Source organism: Leptonotus elevatus, chromosome 7 (genome assembly GCF_054856555.1).
Source record: "Leptonotus elevatus isolate MCC_2025b chromosome 7, RoL_Lele_1.0, whole genome shotgun sequence".
Taxonomy (NCBI): domain Eukaryota; kingdom Metazoa; phylum Chordata; class Actinopteri; order Syngnathiformes; family Syngnathidae; genus Leptonotus; species Leptonotus elevatus.
In genome coordinates this window covers 22,175,939-22,196,975 of record NC_141245.1, presented here as the reverse complement: position 1 = coordinate 22,196,975, position 21,037 = coordinate 22,175,939, and the positions used below count along the sequence as shown (strand labels likewise).

At 43.7% G+C, this 21,037-nt stretch overlaps 1 protein-coding gene across 3 annotated transcripts in view; it reads right to left on the bottom strand.

Moving 5' to 3' along the window:
• The window catches only part of cdon (cell adhesion associated, oncogene regulated), a 63,405-nt gene that overhangs the window by 20,136 nt on the left and 22,232 nt on the right, over positions 1-21,037 (bottom strand). The window contains exon 1 of one of the 3 annotated variants that reach the window (XM_086081232.1): positions 13,372-13,833. The exons of the other annotated variants lie outside the window; for them this stretch is intronic. The gene's annotated coding sequence lies outside the window, so the exon portion shown is untranslated. Of the gene's footprint in view, positions 1-13,371; positions 13,834-21,037 lie in introns of those variants that run through there. 3 annotated transcript variants of the gene reach the window in all.

Here is a 21,037-nt window from a genome sequence, read left to right as displayed (position 1 = left end):
CTGATTGCCAGCCAATCAGAGGGCATACATAAATAAACAACAATTTACAAAATGTAACTGTGATAATTATTGTGATGATTTTTCATCAATATTGCGATTCGAATTCATATGTAATTATTTTTTCAATTAGTTTTTTTTTTTTAAACAAACACAAGCAAATTAATCTGTATTACAATAAAACATATTATATTTACTATATATATATATATATATAAATGTTCTAGTTTTACACACTCCAAAAAGAACCCAACCATGGGTGAAAATCAAAAATGGACCGATCCTCTATATGGGTCAATTTGAATCAAAAAGGGTCTTTTAGTGTAAAACAACTCATAAATATTGCTCAGATCCTTTACTAGGGTAAAAAAATAATAATAATAATTATAAAACAACCCAGAAAGTTGGGTCAAGTTGACCCATTAAGTGGATCGTCAATTTTTTTTATCCATAATTGGGTTACTTTTGACCCAACTGTTTTTAGAGTGCAGGATGGGATTATGCTAAATAATAAACAAACCATGAATTTTTATGAGAGACAGTTTATCGATGTCAATTAGAGTTGTTAACTTACTAAGCACTTTGTCTTGCAGTCTTTTAAATGTTTACTACAACTTCACATAATTCTACCAAACAAGTAAAGTATTTTGAGTTAAGTAACACATTAAAACCTGCATCTAGGAGTGTCAAAATTAATTTATTAATATAACAATTAATTGATTTTCAAATTAACTCAACTACTTTAATAATCATCTAACTGTTTCCCGCCTTTGTTTAACTTAAAATTGACCAAATCCTCTGATATTTTAGCCTCTTAACAGTATTTTTTTTTTAATTTCTGCATAGTCCTTCATGAAAGCAGACATTTTGTGTTAAATCAAAATAATACATTTGCAAAGATCTACTTTTACTTTGGAAAACTTCCAAACCAGAAATTGAATACGTTTCCAAAATGTTGGCAAGTAATCCTTATCGCTTAATTTGTGTTTACTTGTTTTTAAATCAATCTACAATATAAAATAAACAACAATAATTTGTTAATAAACATTAATAGGAAATGTATGTTTTTTGTTTTTTTAAATACTGTACACGTTAATGTGAAATAAAATGTTATCCGATCATTTGATGGAATAATAATAAATAAATAATAAAACGATTCGATCATGACATCCCTACTTGTATCTCAAGGCACCACTGTACCTCCTTGACACCAATTTCTATTGAGGGAGTATGCGGCCACTGTCTTTATATCACTTTCTTGTCACACTGTTGTGCATCCTCATAGGTTCACCCTAGCCTGACGTCGCTCACTGCCCCCCCCCCCCCCCCCCCGGGGTGTAATAAGAAGCAATTCTCCATCCTTTTCAAGCAAGCCCCCCGCCCACTTCTCCTCCTCCTTCTCCTCATCCTCCTCCTCCTCTTTCCGAGGGTAATCCAGGCCAGGCTTTGATCCCGGGGTTCCTGCTCGGTAACCAGGACTCGAGCCCCACAATGGCCGCCCAGCTGTGATATTGATGCCGATGCTTCAGCGGAAGAGCCAAGCCGAGGGAGCAAATTAAAAAGATGACGGGTGTCGGGATGGGGTCGAGATGGGGGTGGGGGAGATGGGGGTGGGGGGTAGAGGGGGGTGCTCAAGCCAAGCTAAGGCAATTTATGTAATGCTACTTAAAAGCCGCATTTGGCAAAATGTAAACGATTCAGAATCATTACTGTCTGACTGTGATGAGAAAGTAATTAGTTGGAGTCGAATATTACTGTCACACACACAAACTTGCACACACATCCGAACTCAAACACACTCGCACACGCATACATTCCTGGAAAAACAGGTGTAAAAGTGCTTAAAGAAACAATGAAAGCGCGAAAGGCGACCGAGTTTGGATTTCAGTGTGCTACTGTGTAATTCGGTTTCAAGTATACTTTGTGGCGTCTCATCAAACCCACATCGCCACGCCGCATGCTGGGACAGGCCCCCAGCTTGCTGGATTCATGATATATAATTACAATAATAAGACACGGGGGCCTACAACACATGCGACCGGTAACACACAGCGCTTCTACTGTAAAGGTCACCAACCTGAGAACTACTTCTTGGGGACTGGTTAATATGAAGGGCTACCAGTTTGATAAACACTTCTGAAATATCAAGTTATTAATGAATGAATGATATTTAGGAAACAGACAAATATCAATATGAAACACCATATTTCTATAAATTTCTGCCAGTATTTACATTTTCAAATGAGCGTTACGTCATCAACGTTCCAAGAAATCCTAAATTTATCCCGTCACTGTGAGCTATTTTTAGAACTCATGTGGTCATTGAGGCTACCTGGTTCCACATCTACAAATGACCAGGGCTATCTGTCAGTTTAAAGAAATCAAAAAGTTAAGAGAAAAAAAAAGAAAAAAAGAAAGAGAAAAAAAAAAATAAAAAAAAAAAGAAAAAAAAAAAAAAGAAATCAAAAAGTGGCCCTTGAGCACAAAATTTTGCCGCCTCCCGTCCGTTCCTGCGAGCGCCATGGCGACCGGTCGCCCTTGTGTAAACACACACACAGCTGCCTATCGGGCCCGTCCATCTGGCGCTGCGAGGAAACGCACGAGGGCATCCATCTTCCCGCTTATCTGTTTGACTTTTCGTTGACATCCGCCACCATGAAGACGCATACGCCGCTAGGATATCTGGTGTCAACCCCAAAATCCCATTAGCGAGGGCCCAACTGATGCTGGCGGCAACGTATATGCTCAGGGTGAGGCTACCTGTGCCGTTAGGACGCGGTAAAGCAGTTGTCAAGTAAATTCACTTTCTACCCATTGTGGTGGAATACAAATAGACACTATTATCATTCTTTTAACATGCAATACTAGTCTACTTCAATGGCAGTTGGTAACAAAGCTAATGCTAACACAACAAAAAGGATATCTAAGCTGCTCCACCTTTACTATAAAAAAGTAAGGAGGCGATGAAGCATCACTATAGCAGCCAAAGTCCATATTTTTTTCTTATAACTAGCCCACGAATACTCCAGGCAACGCATAATCTCTGAAGAGTAATGGTTGCACAAATGCTAAGCACTACACCACATGAGAGGTGTCTAGGCGGGTCCAAACACTATTATAGACTGAAAAGCAGATGATCTGGGATCACTAGGGCAACAGAAGAGTCACTTTATTTTACGACTAGCTAACTAGCTGTAATTTAATATTTCAGAATGACGCTAGCAACAATGCTAAGGGATAACAACACCACAGAAGGGGTGTCCAGCCTGCTCCCAAAAATCTGTCCAGGCATCACTACAGCAACCAAAGTCACTTTATTTTACTTACAACTAGCTACAAAGCCACACTTTAATGTTCCAGGTACTGCAAACAACTCTGAAATGTAACTTTGGCACAAACGCTAAGCGCTAACCCTAACCATAACCCTAACCACAGGAGAAGTGTCCAGGCGGATCTAAAAAGTATTATAGATTGAAAAGCAGATGTTCTGACATCACTACGGCAGTAAAAGTCACGTTATTTTTCTTATAACTTGCCAACTCGACTTCATTTAAAGCTCCAGGTACTGTATACAGCTGAAATGTTGGCACAAATGCAAAGCATGTCAAGGATGGTTCAGACAAAAACATTAATATTTCACCAAAAGTCACTTAATTTTTCTTTATAACTAGCTAACGTCACAACTTAAAGCTACAGGCATCGCATACAACTCTGAACAGTAATGTTAGCACAAATGCTAAAGGCACAACATGAGAGCTAGCCAGGAAAGTAATATTGGCAAAGTAGCTAATTTCACAATATTAAGCTATCTTTCCCGCTATAAGAAATGCACAAAACGCAAAAAAAAAATTTTTTTTTTTAAATGATAGAATAATCGATTCTAAAAAATATTACAGAGTGACATCCATAATTCTCACCAATGCTTGTGCTTATACAACACAAAAGGCATTCTGGCTAATCCATCACTATTACCAGAAGTCACATCGACAACAATAACAGACAAACATTTTCCTTATTATACCACCTGCCATACAATGCAAAGTGGTAATTCTAATCAAAAATCTTTGCTAAGTAGCATTAGCACCAACGCTAGCACTAACACAGCACTAGAGGTGTCCAGACCAGCAAAATCCAAAAGGTATTATCATTAGTCTGCTACACATACATACAGATTTACAGAAAGAAATGAGAAACGTGTCAGGGAGTTCATGTGTAAAGGTTTTTTAGGGCGGAGGGGCAACTGAGCTGATGCATGTTTAACAAATGTTTGACTGCCACTTGGCTTAAGTGCATGCAGGCAAAAGAAAACATCAGTTTTTCTCAAGGAACTTACTAAATCTTAACATTTATCTTAATGCCACCAGTCCTCAAATGAGGCGTTACTTGTAAGGGAGGTAGCACCTTCTATTCACTTTGCTGCAGAACTCCAACGCAGGGATAGCACCATCCATCCCCCCCTGACACGGGAGAAAATAAACACACTGACAGGTTGCCCTCGGGGAAAGCAGTGGAGGAGAGGGGGGTTCAAGTGTAGTGGGGTGTTAGAGCACCTGCAGGAACTCCTCAAAGCACCATCAGCCTCCATGTGGGCCCGGCCCATAACCCTGTCCCATTGGGTAAACAGGGACAATAAAAGGCGATGCGGTGGAGCATCAAAGAGCCGCGGGGCAGAGGCAAAACAGGTCGCAACTGGTGCTCTTGACTCAGCTTCACAAGACGGCACAGACGAATGGAAGCCAACGACAAACAATGTGGGCCAGTGGGAATGAGATCAAATCTCCTCACCGCACTGACACCGACACAGAAACCAAATCCAGACAATTGTAGAACACGATTTGGCACTGAAGGATAGGCCGATTTAAAGGGGATGATTTTAAGGTCACTCCCGGTGTGGCGGTCGACTAATCTGACCTGTGAACAGAAGGCGACCAGCGTGCTATACCCCGAACCTGCCCACACTCGCCCCTCGGATCCGCGAAGGGAGTCTACATTCCTCAAATCAACACGGAGGCAAAGCCGGCGGAAAGGACAGATGCAATGATGGGAGATAAACGCAAAAACAAGAAGACGGGAAGCCGGAGAAGGGGATGAGGGTACGAAGAGGTGAAAATTTGCCACGCCTCAACTCCCCCTCCCACTCTTCAACGTTGTCTTAATTAGTCTCTTAGATAAGGACCGCGTTTGCATCAACGGCCAATAAACACACTGATCATTCAGTACCAACTACAGTGGCTCGTCGACTTACAAGTTTAATTAATTCCTTAACCCGGTTCGTGTGAAGTTCAATTACTATGTACTGTAATGCTTGTGTGACCAACCAACATCTTGTAACTCGAAAAACTCATAAGGTAAGGCATTTGTAAGGTTCCACTGTACTTCCAGGAAGAGTCTCCTTGTGGCAAGAGACTCCGGGGGTCCATTAATTGTCAGGATGAACATGGTGAGGCAGCCTGGGGCCACAGAGGAAACTAATGAGTAGAAGCACCGGGCTAACGCCGTCTGCTTCACCCGCTCAAAGAAAGAGGCGTGATTTGGAATCAGCGCAGGGAATTAGCGGCAGAGGAAGAAGAGACCTTTCTACAAGAGGGGAAAGTCATTAAACTTGTGGAGGGTGTAGGCAGTAGGAGGACAGAGAGTCGACAGTTGAGGTGGCGCAGGGGTGATAGGGAGGTTAGACTGGTCTCAGGGCCCAAAGACGCCACGGCAGAGACGTCGTGGCTACGATGCGGGATCAAGGCGGAAAGAAAGAGGCCCCGGGGGATCAGACAGTCACATCCCACAAAGCCCTGTTTACCGAGGGCACAACAGTCCCCCACTTCCTTTACCTCCTATTCTGACACCAAGCCTTCCCAAAAGTGCCGGGGCTGAGACTCGGGAGACAACGCTAATTCCACCCTGAGGCTTTTTGGCCGAGAGAGCAGAGAGGCAAAAGAAGGGGAGGAGGCCGGCGAGACTGAGGCTGAATGGTACAGTATGTAAGGCTGCTCTTAATTGGAGATTGTTCTGCAATGTCTTGTTTCCCTTGGGAATCTGTGAGGGGGGCAAAACGGGGGCCGGTGGGAGGTACGCTCGTTTCCCAAGGTCCTCCGAGAGCCGGATTAGCCAACAGTGACGAAACTCAATAAGGGCCTCGGACACGGGAAACGGATCCCAGGGTATCGCCGCCATACAAGGCCACCTCCGGACCTTTTGCAAAGTAACTAACAACCCGACACCTTTGTGGGAGCGCTCTGGGTCCTTCCAGCTGACTTCACAGGCCTTTCAGCCCACAGCGGGACGCCTGCTCGGACCAAAAGGTAATTCCGATGTAAGAGAGGAATGCCCGAGGGGGCCCTCTTGCCCGTGGGGAGTGTTATAATACCCCCGACATGTGCCAGGAGTCTGATTCCCTGCGCCAGGTGAGACATTCCTCCAAGTCAGCCTTGACTCCAGAGATGATGGGGAAAAGGCGTTGATGCATGGGGAGGATCAAGTTTGCCAGAAAGTCCACCTTCGCCGGGGGGAGTAGGAATCCGTTGTGTAGGGCATGCAGTGATCTGATCCAGCTGCCCCATCACCCCCACCCCACCCTCCACCCGCCTCTCGCAACCGCCTTCCCTCTCGACTCTCCTGGATTCCATCAGTGCACATGTCTCCGAGGCAACAAGTGGCAGACCACAGTCTCTGGTCAGCCTCCTCCTGAAAGATCCATGGCCGATGCCCAAAAAGTTTGAAAACAAATACAGTATTATTAATGTTTTTTTTTTTTTAAGAAAGTAGAAAGAAAACAGACTTTGGGAGAAACTTGTGATAAATGGGTCTGTGTAGCGGATTCATGGTGCTCACATTGCGAGGCCAGGGGGAGAGAGGATTTACAGGATAGAGAACCTGCTCTGTAAACGCTCCGGTTGGCCCGCCAGAACAAAAACAAACATTTGTAAAGAGATTAAATATAATTAGTCTTCCTCACTGACGCACAAATCTCTTGCAAAAACCCAAACAGACCAGCACCCAAAGACAAATATGCATTCCCAAATAGAGTGCGCAAACGCTCCATATAGTTTGTCTAAATGTTTATCCTCGCTGCTCTTGCTTGTTGTGCGCCAATCGAGAGATCACAAAACAAAGCGGCTGATGTCAATAAACAGCCGCGTCAGCCGCGTCTCAGCTTCCTGGCACTCGCTCAGAACGTCTAAGGAGTCCAACATGTTTCAGTCGTGGCCAAGAATAACAAGGCTTCACGACAACAAATGAAACATAATAACAGAGAACGCATGGTCTCGTGTAGCGCGTGCCATCTTTTGTAAGCTGCTACTGTGGACCCCAACACAGACGGCAGTGATTGATTGTCACAGTAGGCCATAATTGCGCGGGGCTTTGCCAACGGACCTCAGTTACGTCAGGCAGGGGGAAAACAAACGGGCTTCTGCAGAAATCAGAATAGGACGCAAAGAGGAAGACAGCAAAACTGGGATGAAACGGTTTACTGATTAACTGCAATCAAATACTGCAATAATGCTAACGGCAACCATTTTAAAATGTTAACTATCTTTATTGCCATTTTTAGCACCTATAATAGTAGAAGTTGACGCCACAACTGCGGAAAACTGAAACAGAAGACATGAACCGCAGAAGAGTAAAAACATGCTGGAAGGCGGCCCAAATTTTGGTCATTACAATCATCCCATGAAATTGTCCCCACCTTTTTTAACCTTACGTGGGAAATATTTTGATGCGTGATACGAACATGAAAAAATTTGCATATAGCCATAAAGACCAGTCGAAAGTGAATAGGGTGCGGTTCCACCAGGCTGGAAAAATTTGTGCTTCGATACGTTTGAAATTCCAGTAATTTTGGCAGCTTAATAGAGAACGCATGGTTTTGCGTAGCTCGTAAACTGCTACCGTGGATTGCAATCAAGACAACAGTGATTGATTGCCATAGGAGGCCAATAGTCCACAGATTTGTGCCAAACAACCCTTATTGCGTTTGGCCTATTACACCCGATGGGAGCTCAAGCTCAGCCCAAATCCAGCAGGCCGCGGGTCGCCAGGACAAAAAAGTCCCTTCAAACCAGTCGTCAATGGCCGCTCGTTTTGGCCTTAATATAGTCTTGCTGGTCCCCGCCAAAACCAAAGTCAGATGTCACTTTCTGGCTTTCGAAACATTTGAAATAGAAAGCTGCGGTCTCTCGCAAAGAAAAAGGCGAGCACACTAGGGGCCTGCCGCCGAGGCATATTTAGTCAGGTCACTTTCGGGAATCTCGCAAACGGGAAGATGCTGAGGATGCAGGAGAATTAAATTCCACACCAGACACGATGAACCCCGACTGTTCCCGATAATGACAAGGTATTTTTGTTTTGCGTCAAAGCCCGCCATTTCGCTCACGCTGGTCTGGTCCATGTGGCGCTCAGCAACATGTTCAACGCACATACGGCACATTACAACTCGCCAAAAGGCGCTCCCTCAGATGGTTCCAAGTACATAATAAAGGGTATTTATAGTCACTTCAAATAGCGTGGCTTAAGGAGGTGGCTTCACGCAGCTCAGACTAGTTTGCAGCCGGTTGAAGAAGACCCGTTTTGACGTAGACTTCCATGATCAGTTCTTGAGTTGTGTGTTTGTGGTTTGCATCCCCTTATCGGAATCTGTGTATATTTAGAGCGAGTCTGTATTTTCATTACACCAACAAGCAAAACCTCAGAGAAGAAGCAGACCTCCGAGCCGGGCCCGCGTCCAGCCGGTACCGCCTCGCCCTCCCTGCCTTCCAGCGGCTGTTGCAGAACATCTGTTCCCGCTGCTTGAAAAAAAAAAAGGCTGCTTGTTTGCCTTCGCAATCACTCCAGCCCATGTTTCTCATTATAATTTTTTTCGAAAGCCGTTACAGTAATCCCCCGCCAAAGACAAACTGAGCAATTGATGCCCCCTTGAAAATGTCTACTATGTTCTCAAAACACTGACAAAACTCACCAACCAGATTACTCTTAAAAATAATTGGCTCCCAGATGATTCCACTAACAACCACCACAATTAAACATGCACATGTAGGTGAGTTTTCCATCGAATAATTTTAGGATAGTTCCACAGTAATATAATGTAAATAAACTTCTGTAGAGTCAAACTGGATATTTGAAGGGCATGTACTGTACAACCTCTTGGAGTAACAATATAGCCTAGCATTGCGCAAGTACTAGAGGTTAATTTGCTGGCTACATTTTCTTACTTTCCAAGCGGGTCTAAATGTTTAAAAAGTAGCATCATCGACTGAATCTCTTTCATGAAGGTGTGCCCTCAGCAGCCAATTGTCACGCGGGCTCAGTTTTGAGAATGGCTCGTCATTTCCATTACCCCCACCCCCAGCTCTTCCTGGCTGCTGGGTGTTGTCAATCGGCACCCAGAGGCTCCTTGATCATGGGGGCTTTTTTGGCACGGGGCCCAATACTTACCCCCAACAGCTTCCACCCGGCAGGGGCCTGGGCCTTGATAAATGGGGCCTGCCGTTAGCTAACAGGCAGCGCTTGGCGGAGAAGTTGAGGAGGCCAAAATGCGAGAGGCTAAATTTGAATCATTTCGCCATTTTGGATTCGGAAGGCGATTTGGAGAGCCAGTCATTCCCTATGTCCAAATATTATGACAGTGATGAAAAAAATCGGAGATATATCTCAGTGTTTTTACGACTCTCGGGACTTCGTAACGGCAGAGGTCAACTCAGTGACAGAATGAAGTAAGAGCTCAAATAAACAAAAGAGCCATGCTTTGATTTAGGCCTCCGCTTAACAAACTGAGGGCCACTGTCTGGACATTAATCCGTTGATAATAAAACTCTTTTGTTAAAAACCTATTCTGGGCTCTCCGCATATTTGTATGCTCTTTCTGTACACGCCATGTTAGCGGGGTAGAAGCGACGATCGACCACTCGCTGATAGTCGTCTGACTTGACAGTGAAAAACAAAGTCATGGAGGTAGAGTTCCAATAGGTAAGCAAGGATAGCTGTGGGGATGACGGCAGAGCGGTAAACCCTTCAAGAGGATGCAAAGAGAGGTCCGGAATGGTCAACTGCTCAAGAGTAGTGACTAAAGAAAAACAGTTGTTTGCAATAAATGTATTTTCAAATGGGCGTATCAACTAAGTCAAAAATTTAATAAAATGACTAATAGTAAAATAGCAACTGGTATTTTTACAGCATCACCAGCATCCTCAAACTTCTGGTGCCTTTTTTAAAGCAGTTTGTTAGCATAACAAGCTTGATTAGCAGGCTACAAAGTCGGTTGGCATGGCTAGCAAATCGTAATTACTAACATGCTTCGTGAATGGCATACAATAACAGGCAAGTTGTTAGCATAACAAGCTAGCAAGAGTAGCAGGTGACATATTTTGCTAGCTTGATTAGCCGGCAGGTTAAAGCTTAAAAATAAACTTTTAGCAGCTTTCAGATGAATAAACGTGGTGGAGTTGCTGGGGGAAGACGCTAATAGCTATCGTACAGAGTAGCAGTACTATTTTGCTATGGGAAACCCAACGGGTGAAATTTAAAGTTCTTGTGCGGTTCTAATAGCGCATGTGTGTCTGTGTGAGCTTGATACCATTACACGCTCCCATTGAAAATTGACCACTTAACATAGCTCTGCCACAGCAACATGTGTTTGTCATTAGCGGGCACGCTAATAGTCAAAAAGTGGATGTGCGCGCCCTTAATGGCATCGTTGTGCTTTGTTCTCGGCCTGTTCGATAAGAGTCGGGCCACTAATGGCTTATTAATGTCCCTGCGAAAGTGTGGAAACAAAAAACGGGATTCCGGAGGGGCCGCTAATAGTGGTGTTAGCATCACAACGCTAAAAATACGACGGACAGTTTAAATGTCACGCATGTTTACGAATAATAATAAAAAAGAAAATAATGTAATGCTGAATTTGACACAGGAATTCCCAAACTGTGTTGTGCTCCCATGAGGTAGTCTGGTATAATTTTTCCGTTTTTGTTTCTAAAGGTGTGGGGGGACACATTGAGTGTTCCAACTCTGCCAAACTAATTAAGGCGGTGCATAGCATAAAAAAACCTTTGAAAGGTTGCTGCATATGAAGAAATCTAGTAGCTTTTGCCACAACAGGGACTGTGGTGCCGACCAAACATGCAACGTCCGTCTGGTATACCTTTTTGTTTTTTTTTAATTGGGGGTACGCCAACTCTATTGGGATTTTAAGTAGCTTAAAAAGCTTGTGAAAAGTTTTGTGAAAACAGAAGTTATAACGATGTCTTACCGGGCAAAAAAAAACGAAACCTGCAGGTTTGCATGACAAAACAGGATGCCTTTTGCGGTTATTAATGGCTTTGTTTTGACATTTGTTCTAATGTTTGTGAAGTTTGTGAAAGGTGCATTGACAGCAATGCTAGCTATCTTATGAAGAAGAAAAAAAGCGTTATCTAGGTAGCTATCTCTAGCAAGGATTCCCAAACTGTTGTGTGTACAACCCTAGGGGTACATGAGAGATGTTTTTAGTTAAGTTTCACGTTACCATGACCAAACATGATGTCCTTAATGATATAAATGTCTTTAGCTTTATTTTTGGGGTTTGTTTTGGAAGGCGTGTGCAAGAAGTGTTTTTTTTTAGTTAATTTCAGGTTTGCATGTCCACACGTAATGTCTTTATTGGCTATTAATTAATTTATTTTTATTTTTATTTTTTGATAATGTGTGCGGGATAAAGGAGGTGCGCCGATTCGACAATGAAGACGCAAATAGGGAATTGGTGTAAAAACAGTAATTATAATGACATTTCAGGGGGCAAAAATGGAAAGGAAACGTCATAATGAGGATTTCCACGTGATTACACGCCACAAAAGAGCAACTCGACGATATCAGTGATCCCTGGAAGGATTTGAAAGGCGTCGGAAGTGTCTGCTTGTCGCCCATTGACACCACAAAAGCGGCGGCCAGCGTTTGAACTCGGAGGCGTTTTTTATGCACGGGCGGCCATGTGTGTCGCGCCGACGCTCCGTTCCCATTGGTTCTTTTGTTCCCCATCACTTGTTTGGAGTGTTCAGTTTGCTGACAAAAAAAACATGAGAGTGGATGACCATTCATCAATTATCCGGCAACGTGCTTAAAACTACAACAGCAATTATGTGAATGTGACATATTAATCAGCACGAGAAAAATTCCTTCTGGTGTCAAACTAAAGGCCTGAGGGGACAGAATTATCACTAGATTAGCGAAAAAATATTAGATTCGGATGTACAGTAAATAAAAGACAAGTATTGTTTGTAAAACTGCCCCTACTAGCTGTGATAATGCAGATTTGATCTTAAAGTCAATCAAAAGTGGTCTTTGGACGCAGAATCATGTCACACACTCGATTTAAAACAATCAAAACTCGGAGCTGAGAGAGAAACTCAACATGTTTCTGCAGCAGATTTAATGTGGCGGAAATATGGCTCCCCAAAGTGTAACTCCAAGTTTTCTTTTGGTACAAAGTGATGATTCAACGCTGCATGTTTGGACTCTTTTTTTATTTATTTAATGTTGTTGACACCGGCACGCCAACTGAGGACATAATAACCATTTTTAGACATGTTCTCTGGAGCATAAATACTTTCTCCTGTGTCTCAGCCACCTGGAGCTGTAGTAATCGGATGTCAAAAATGTACAAGATATATATCTTTTTACAGGCAAATGCTTTAAAAATGTCTTACATCATCATAAAAAGGCAACAAATAATAATATGAATAGCACCTGTGTTGTGTTTAATGACTGTATTGGTAAAATTGTATTTAAAGCCATTTCATCCATCTTGTAATTTCAGTTAATCACTATAATATTTAATTTGTATTTTCAGGCTTCTTTGCTCCATATTTCCTTATCTTCCGCCTGCTGAATATTGAAAAAAAAAATTGAACACTAAAGGTGCCCAAAATTCATTTTAAAATGCAGCCACGCATCTTTTCAACCAACCGGAGCCTTGTCCCGGTACTTGTCAGAACTTCTCCCCAGGCTCCAATACTCCTTCCCCGGCCACTGAGCGACCATTCTCCGGTAACTCGGCAAGCCTTCCCCGGTCCCCTAACCAAACTTTTGACAGCGCCTCAGTGAACCTTCCACGGCCACTGCTTAACATTCTCCGGTCACTCACACAACAAGGCTTCCATACAACCGCTCTCTGAACTTTTTCCCGGTTCTCGGTAATCCTTCATCAGCCACTTAGCGAGTTTCCCACACGGCCCCTCTCCGAACCTTCCACGGCCATTTAGCAACCTTCTCCAGCCACACAACAAGCCTTCCCTGTTTGTCTTCCACCACTCCTCGGCTCGATCGCGGACTCTTCCCCGAACGTGTCTGCTCGCCACACCAAGGGGACTAACCAGTGCCCCCCCCCCCCCCCTTCACCGATGTCCTTACCTTTCTTCCAGGAGCGCTGCTTGCCGTGGGCTGTATCAGCAGCCAAGCGCATTCTCCCGGTGGAAAATCCGCGCGCGGCCCTCCATTCCACGCGGGCGACACGGAGACCACCACACCGGTGAGCGCGGAGCCTCTCAGCCCCGCGAAAGAGTTGCAAAGCTCCGGGACCAAAGTGCAAACAAACGAAGAAGAAGAAGAAGAAGAAGAAAAGCCGCAGCTGAGTGGCGGTGGATGGTGGAGCACTTTTCACAGGTGTGGACGTTATTCCACTGCGTGTATTTTGTATTGAAAAACAAAACGGGGGGAAAATCCGACTTTGTTGGCCGCACACGCTCACTTGTCAGGAGCCGCTGAGCGGAGGTGGTCTTCGGCTACACTCGCACCTCTGGAGCCAATGTCGAGTTGCTCCGTGGATCATGGCAGCGGCGGCCAGGCTGGAATGTCCCAGCCCCGCTTGCACGCTGCTCCCACCCGGGGGTGGGGAGGACGAGGGAGGAGGGACGGTGGAAGGAGGGAGGCGGAGAGAAGAGAGGTGGAATCTTGGAAGACGGCAGGGAGGGACAAGAGGAGGAGGAGGGAGTTTGTTGCCCGCTTGGATTGTACGCATTAACACTTTTGACATTGACCTGCTGCACAAAAAAACACACAAAAAATGACCAAGGAGAATTGACGTCACCAAAAGCGTTTTCGTTTGATGGATAGACCATGGCATAAGTATTAGCAAATATAATTGCAAAATATTATTTTCATATTCTTGAATTGCATCCCACTTCGTAGGGTGCAAAGAGTTGTATTTGGGAAAGTAAAAAACAACAACAAACGTATTAATTAGTATACTGCATGTAGATTCTTCCTAAAAATTAATACAAATAAGTATCACAATGTATTGTTCTGAATGATGATAGACTATATTTTTTACCATTATATAATAAAATATAATATTATGAATTAGCTTTTTTACTGACTTATTGTTATCATTATATTATATTATATTAATTTATTATTTATTCTTATTTAGAATATTTTTATTTAAAAAAATAATCAATTATTCTCATTTATTTTTTATTACTATATTTATTGTGTTATTAATTTATTCATATTCATTTATTTCTCTCTAATAAAAAATAACTCACGTCACTGCTTTTTTTTTTTTATTGTTGTAATAGATATATTTATTACTACCATTACCCTGCGATTGGCTTGCAACCAGTTGAGGGTGTACGCCACCAACTGCCCAAAGCCGGCTGGGATAGGCTCCAGCAACCCCGCAACCCCTGTGAGGAATAAGCGGTTTAAAAAAAAAAAAGATGGATTACCTTTGCCATTAAATAATGTAATCATATGAAATTATATATATATATTTAAATATATTGATTAAATAATAACACTAAGGTTTTTCTTATTCTTTATTTTCATCATTTGGTATTTATTTTTATTTTCATTAAATCATATATTAAAATGGTGAAGGAATTTATTTCAATTTATTAAAATATGTTTACTACGGTTTGCTAATGTTATTATTTGCAATTATAGTAATATCATCATCAACATCATTATTATTATTACGACATGGAAAGCCATTTTTCCAAGTTGTTACTGTTATAAGGCTTAATTAGTCTCTAAAAGTGAGCAAATCTCCAGTCAGTTAGTTGCATCAGTGAAAACCACACAATCAAATAGTGTTCTTGACCGGCCTCATTAAACTCTATGTGGGTGTGGTGAGGGGTAATTTTTTGGCACCGGAGCGCAGCTGAATATCGGTTGGCGGGGGCTGTGACACAACCATGTGTTGTGCATATGGACATGAGTCAACAACATGATCACAGCGGCCATTACACATGGCGGCGGCGGGCCACAGACGGCAGGTGCAGCCTCGGTAGGTGCGAGTCCAAAGTCAACAGAACAGCAAACGGAAAGAAAGAGAGACGAAAAGTAGCAGAGGTGGAGACTCTTCAATTTGCCTGAATTCTGTCATGATCCCGTTACTGTGGCAACCAAACTACACAGGAAGTGACCTCATTACTCTAGCTCACTCAGGACCTTGATGGATTCTTTGGTGGTAAATTTTTAGCCCGGTGGATCGGGAGTTAACAAATCTACCTCCCAGTCTAAATATGCGAAAGGGGCTGGATGGACGAAGTTCTGGTATTTTCGCAGACTCGTACAAGCTGGTGCAGCATTGAGCATCCGAAGAAACTGTGTTTTACACCGTTGTGGGCGTGAACACAGCCAATCAAAGAAGCTCCTCTCATTTCCTTTTAATGCCGCCCGAGAAGCACGCTGATAGTCCTTGATATGGTGGAAGAAGACAATGATCGACGTTGAAGTATGTTTATAAGAAAACTGCAAGCAGAACTCCAAAGACGGACGAGATAAAGTTGGCTGTCACGGACCTGTGACGTGGGCACTTGGACACCACCTTCTGGATTGATTTAAAGAATATACGATAGTAATACCAATGCAGTCAATGCATTGAGTTAAACAATGAACCAAAATCGCGTTATACTACCTGCGCCAATTCCTAGACGTGGTTCCAGCAGACGAAAAGTTGAATCTACTTTCAGCCACCAAATTGTCAGGTGCACATGACAATTTATCTGACGATCAGCACGTCAGATCGCCCAGCATGGCGCAAAGATGAACCAAATTCCTCTCTCCCAAAGTCAGCTGTGATCAATTCCAGCTCACCCGTGAGCCTAAAAAGGATTCCCCCCCCCCGTGTGTTACATTAAAGGAAGTTTGCACAAAACATGAGCAGCCATTATCAGCTAGTTTGTAGTGGCTCACGAGAGGGGCGTGTTTTATGAGAGCTTCATCTTTTCGTCCCTCTCTCGGGGTGACGGGCCGCTTGGAGACGTCTGAAGTTTGGGGAACGAGGGGGTGGTGGTGATTGGACACAGTCGCATGTGAAAGGCCAGAGAGTCCACGGGGGAGCGGGGGTCCGCACACAAAAGGCCAGGGAGGGGCCAGCCGTGCAGGAGGGGCCACCGCTGGGAACCAAAGCTGACAGCACAAACACCGCCCTCACCCTCAACTCAGCCCCCACAATCTCAGCGGTATTTACTCACGTATGTGTGCCGGGACCTCTGACCCACATTTAACTGATAGGAGGCCTGTTTGGTCCATGTCAACAGATTACAACACTTTCATGTTGCGTTTGAGGACTGCAGGGAAAGCAGAAAAACCTCAAACTCAAATTATTTTTCTTAAGAGTTTGGTCCTCATCACATGCAATTAGCTAGCTAGCTATGCCTGCACCCCAAAAATGCATCTTCCCTTCAGATAGTCCACTGGCGTGGCTGCTGTAGAGCGCCTCGTTGTCAGCCATGAGTGCATGCATGCCACAGACATAAAGGTGGCGATTAGGGAGGGGGGAAAAAATCTGCCGTGTGGATAGGGGAGGGGACCATCTTAGAGCGCCTCGTTGTTGGCCATGAGTGCACACATCACAGAAAGGCAGACAAGCAAGAATGGGGTAAAAAAAAAAGAGAGTCAGACATGACAGCCAGTGTGAGGACAGTGACATTGTGCTGCATAGCCGCTTTAAAGTGCTTTCTTATTGGCCTTGAGTGCACACACGTCACAGAGAGAAAGGTGGGAAAAAAGTCAGACATGATAGAGATCATGTGGACAGGGGTTCTGCATTGGCGTGGCCTTTTTAGAGTGCCTCGTTGTTGGGCATGAGTGCATGCATGGAGAAAGGTGGACGAGCAAGGGATGGGGGGAAAAGCCTGATGCAACAGCCAGCATGTGGACAGGGGCTTTGCATTGGTGTGGCCTTTTTAGAGTGCCTCGTTGTTGGGCATGAGTGCATGCATGGAGAAAGGTGGACGAGCAAGGGATGGGAGGAAAAGCCTGATGCAACAGCCAGCATGTGGACAAGGAATTGGAGCTGGTATGGCCGAGTTAGAGCGCCTCATTGTCAGCCATAAGTGCACACGTCTCAGAGAGAAATGTGAGCGAGCAAGGCAGCGTGTGGACAGAGACTTTGCGCTGTCATGTTCGCTTGTAGGCCATGAGTGCATGCATGTCACACAGAGGAAGGTGGACGAACACGGCGGGACGGGGGGGGGAGTACAAACTACTCCACACAGGAAGGACCGAATTGAGATTCGAACCCTGAACCTCAGATGTGCCATCCACCACACGACTGCGTTGCCCTGAGTACAGTCATACAGGTCCCGATCCAACCAGATTTTTGTCTCGTAGCCATTCATGGCATGTGAAGTAAGTCGTTTTATTATTACGAGTGGCTAAGTGTGATGTAAATCATTTTTTTGTTGTCATTCATCATTAAAGTTGGGATTGTTTTGACATTTTCAGACACGAGTCCATCTGAGGGTCTTGTGGTTTGCAGTGGATGCACGCGGCCCGGCCGTACTTTGGCGTGAGGATAACGAGCTGGCAAAGAGTGTCAAGCAAGTGTTTATGAGCTGAGCAAAGCAGCACTGGCCCACTGTTGACTCTAGCACGCTCTCACCCCCAGCGCTATTAAAAGACACTTGGGGAGAGATAACGGGAACCCCTCGCCCCTCCCGTACCCCGCAACCTATCTTGCCCCCCTCAGGTGGACCATGGCCCTCTTGGCCCCAACCTCTGCAAGCCAGTAGATGCAAATTCTGGAAACACATTTTTTCTCTTATTGTCCCAAAACTTTTGCTTGTGAGCTGTGTTTAAAGTTGACATCATCGTATGTCTTCACATTGACTCAATGCAGGTGAAGACATAAAGCTACAGTGTGAAAATGTCACTCTTTTACGGCGTACACTCAACAAATCCCTCAACACAGAAGCTCTGTGTGTATATATCATCGTACAGGACACAAGTGTGCGTCTGTGTGCGCGCGTGTGTGTGTGTGCTCGCACCTCTCGCCATCTGCTTTCTGCATCACACTATCCGTCGCGGACTCCATGGGAATTCCATCAGTGTGTGTAACGTCTCACTCGTTTCGCACTCGATCAGAAAGGAGCCGGATTGTCTTAGGAAAGTAGTAATACAGATCTCATTAGAGTGCGTACCTGATGAAGTGGCTTACTCGGAATTAATCGCACAACGTCAATAGTTAACTCACAGATGTTATATCTGTTTTAAATGTACAATAAAACGTACAATATTTTTTCCCCCTGAGTTTTCTTACTCTTGTTAACATAAAAGTGGGAAAAAAATGTTCAACTCATAGAAATATGGCTGCATCTTTTAGTCATTGATACAGTAATTTCATCATAATTCATCAAATTGAGTTAAAATTAAAAATATGTACTGTACTGTAAAAAGGAGTGTGACATTGTTTTGTGTTGGTCATTTTTCTGCCACTAGATGGCATAATTGCGATTGCAAGACGTTGGTGACAGCTCTGCATTTTTATTTTCATATTAGGAGCTATCTGATCTTTAACATAAAGTAACTAACATGAAATTCTGCACATTTTTTTAATTGTAAAATACAACTTGACCCATCCCCACAAATACATGCATTTTTATTAAATGTATTACTGCTAAATTTTGCTGCGTATATATTAGTATCGTCCTCAAGATGGCAAAGAGGAGGATTTGTGTACAACTGCATTCAGGTGAGCAGAGAAGAAAAGTCTTATTGTGTGCGTGGCCGAGCGAGAGAAAAAGAGTGTGGTGACCTGTAAGAGCGCCGTGACTCCTTTAAAACAGCCACATGTCGGGGGTCCTGGATTGAACCTTGGCCCTCGCAGACACCGGGCCGGCCCCCAATGGGAAAGCGATTGTTTATTTAACTAGTCTTTTATGGAATAGCGAGTGACAGGAAGTCCTTAAAACAGCACCGGCTACTATTTATACAGTCCCCTTTGGGAGTAAACACCCTCCCGACCACCATCAACACCCCCCCCCCCCCCCGCGCCCCCCTCCCCCAAACACCCCTACAAGCAGACACCCCGTTGTCGAGGAATGCGTCCATTCATAAGCGGGCGGCCATCTTGGGAGCTTGGCTCCTGCGTCCCGTTGCCGAGGCAATCGTCCCTCGTGCGGTAAAAAGATGATTAGCTTTGATTTGACCGAAAATAAACGGACGAACGATTCAGATTGAATTCAGCTCATTTCAGCGTGCATTCTTTCAGCGTCGTAACATTAAAACCCAAACATTGGACGTCAACGCAAATCTGTCACGGAGAAGGAATAAAAGCAGCGAGATATATTCTCGTCATAAAAAGCTGCGGATGCGTGCTCGGCCCTTGAGAACGCATCTGCTACAGTCAAGGTCGCAGGCGAGGACCGAATCTCTGCTAAGCTGCTTCGCCTTCACACGCACTGTCATAGGTTACACACACGCTCACACAGGTGGGCAAATACACACACACGTGCGCACACACACTGCCATGAAGCTGTCAGCGGGTATTCCTGTAAACAAGATTTCCAGAAGCCGTTCAGAGGACGGCATTCCCAACATGTCTGCCACTTTCAAGCCATCTCATCATGTATGACTCAAATCAGCCTCATGCTAATGCTAATGTCTCTCTGGGACTCGCAAACGATGTGCGGAGCCTCTGGGGGTGCGTGAATGGTCCCTCCAGGTGGTACACAACATTAAACGTTTATAGATGCAGTCTGGTATCAAAATTAGGAAAGTTCGATACCATTTTTTTTTTTCAGACCGACGCTCATTTCTTGAGTGGTCACCAATACCGATAACAGTTACCGATACCTCTAGTACAACCCCCCCCCCCCCCCCCAAAAAAAGACAGATACATTTACAGAAAGACACATAAATCCAAATACAGTATTTTTCCTTAAAATTGCATCATGAAATTAATGACAATTTTCTATTCTCCTAATTTCTATTCTATTTCTATCGGGCAGCCGATACTGATATCGACCACCGTCACTTGTACGATACCTTAAAATAAGGTTGGTATCGGCACCAACACCGTTACCCTGGTATCGGTACTCGCCCATCTCTAATCAAAATTATATATTTACACAATATTTCTAGTGTTAATTTCATCCGCCATTTTTTAATTTAGTCTCAGTTTTAGCCCAGTTTCAATCACGCTAGTTAGTTTTGATCATAGTTAGTGAACCTCATCCCCTTTTAACTATAAATCTAGCATTTTTTTTTAATTGTAATTAATCGCATGACTTCAATAGTCACAGATTTTATATCTGTTCTATATGTACAAAACAAATCTAGGTTTTTATACTCTTGTTAACAAAAGTGGATTTTTTTTTTTTAACTAATAGAAATAGTTCAAATGATTTTTGGACGTCTATGGCAGTGAATGAGTTAATGAGGGTTTTAGTCTAGTCTAGGTTTAGTTTGGTGAAAAATGTATGCTGACGAAAATTATTTTTATTTAGTTTTCGTTGACAAAATTAACACTACTCCCATCTGTGATTATTTTTTTTTAACCATTATAAAAAGCCTAAATGTGAATTGGTACACCCCTTCATTCCACACACTGCAAAAATGCTCATATTGAAAATAAATCACAATTAGGAAAAAAATGTGTAATTATTACACTAAACTTTCAGACTTTTAGGGCTCCATTTTTATGACGGGTGTGCAGTGAGTGTATCTCTCCGGAGAGGTGGGTTCGACTTTAAACTTGCAATTTCACAGACAAAAGCAGGCTGGCGGATCTGTGGGTGTGGTCACAGATGACTTCAATCATGGCCAATCAAAGTGATTCCTTTCATTC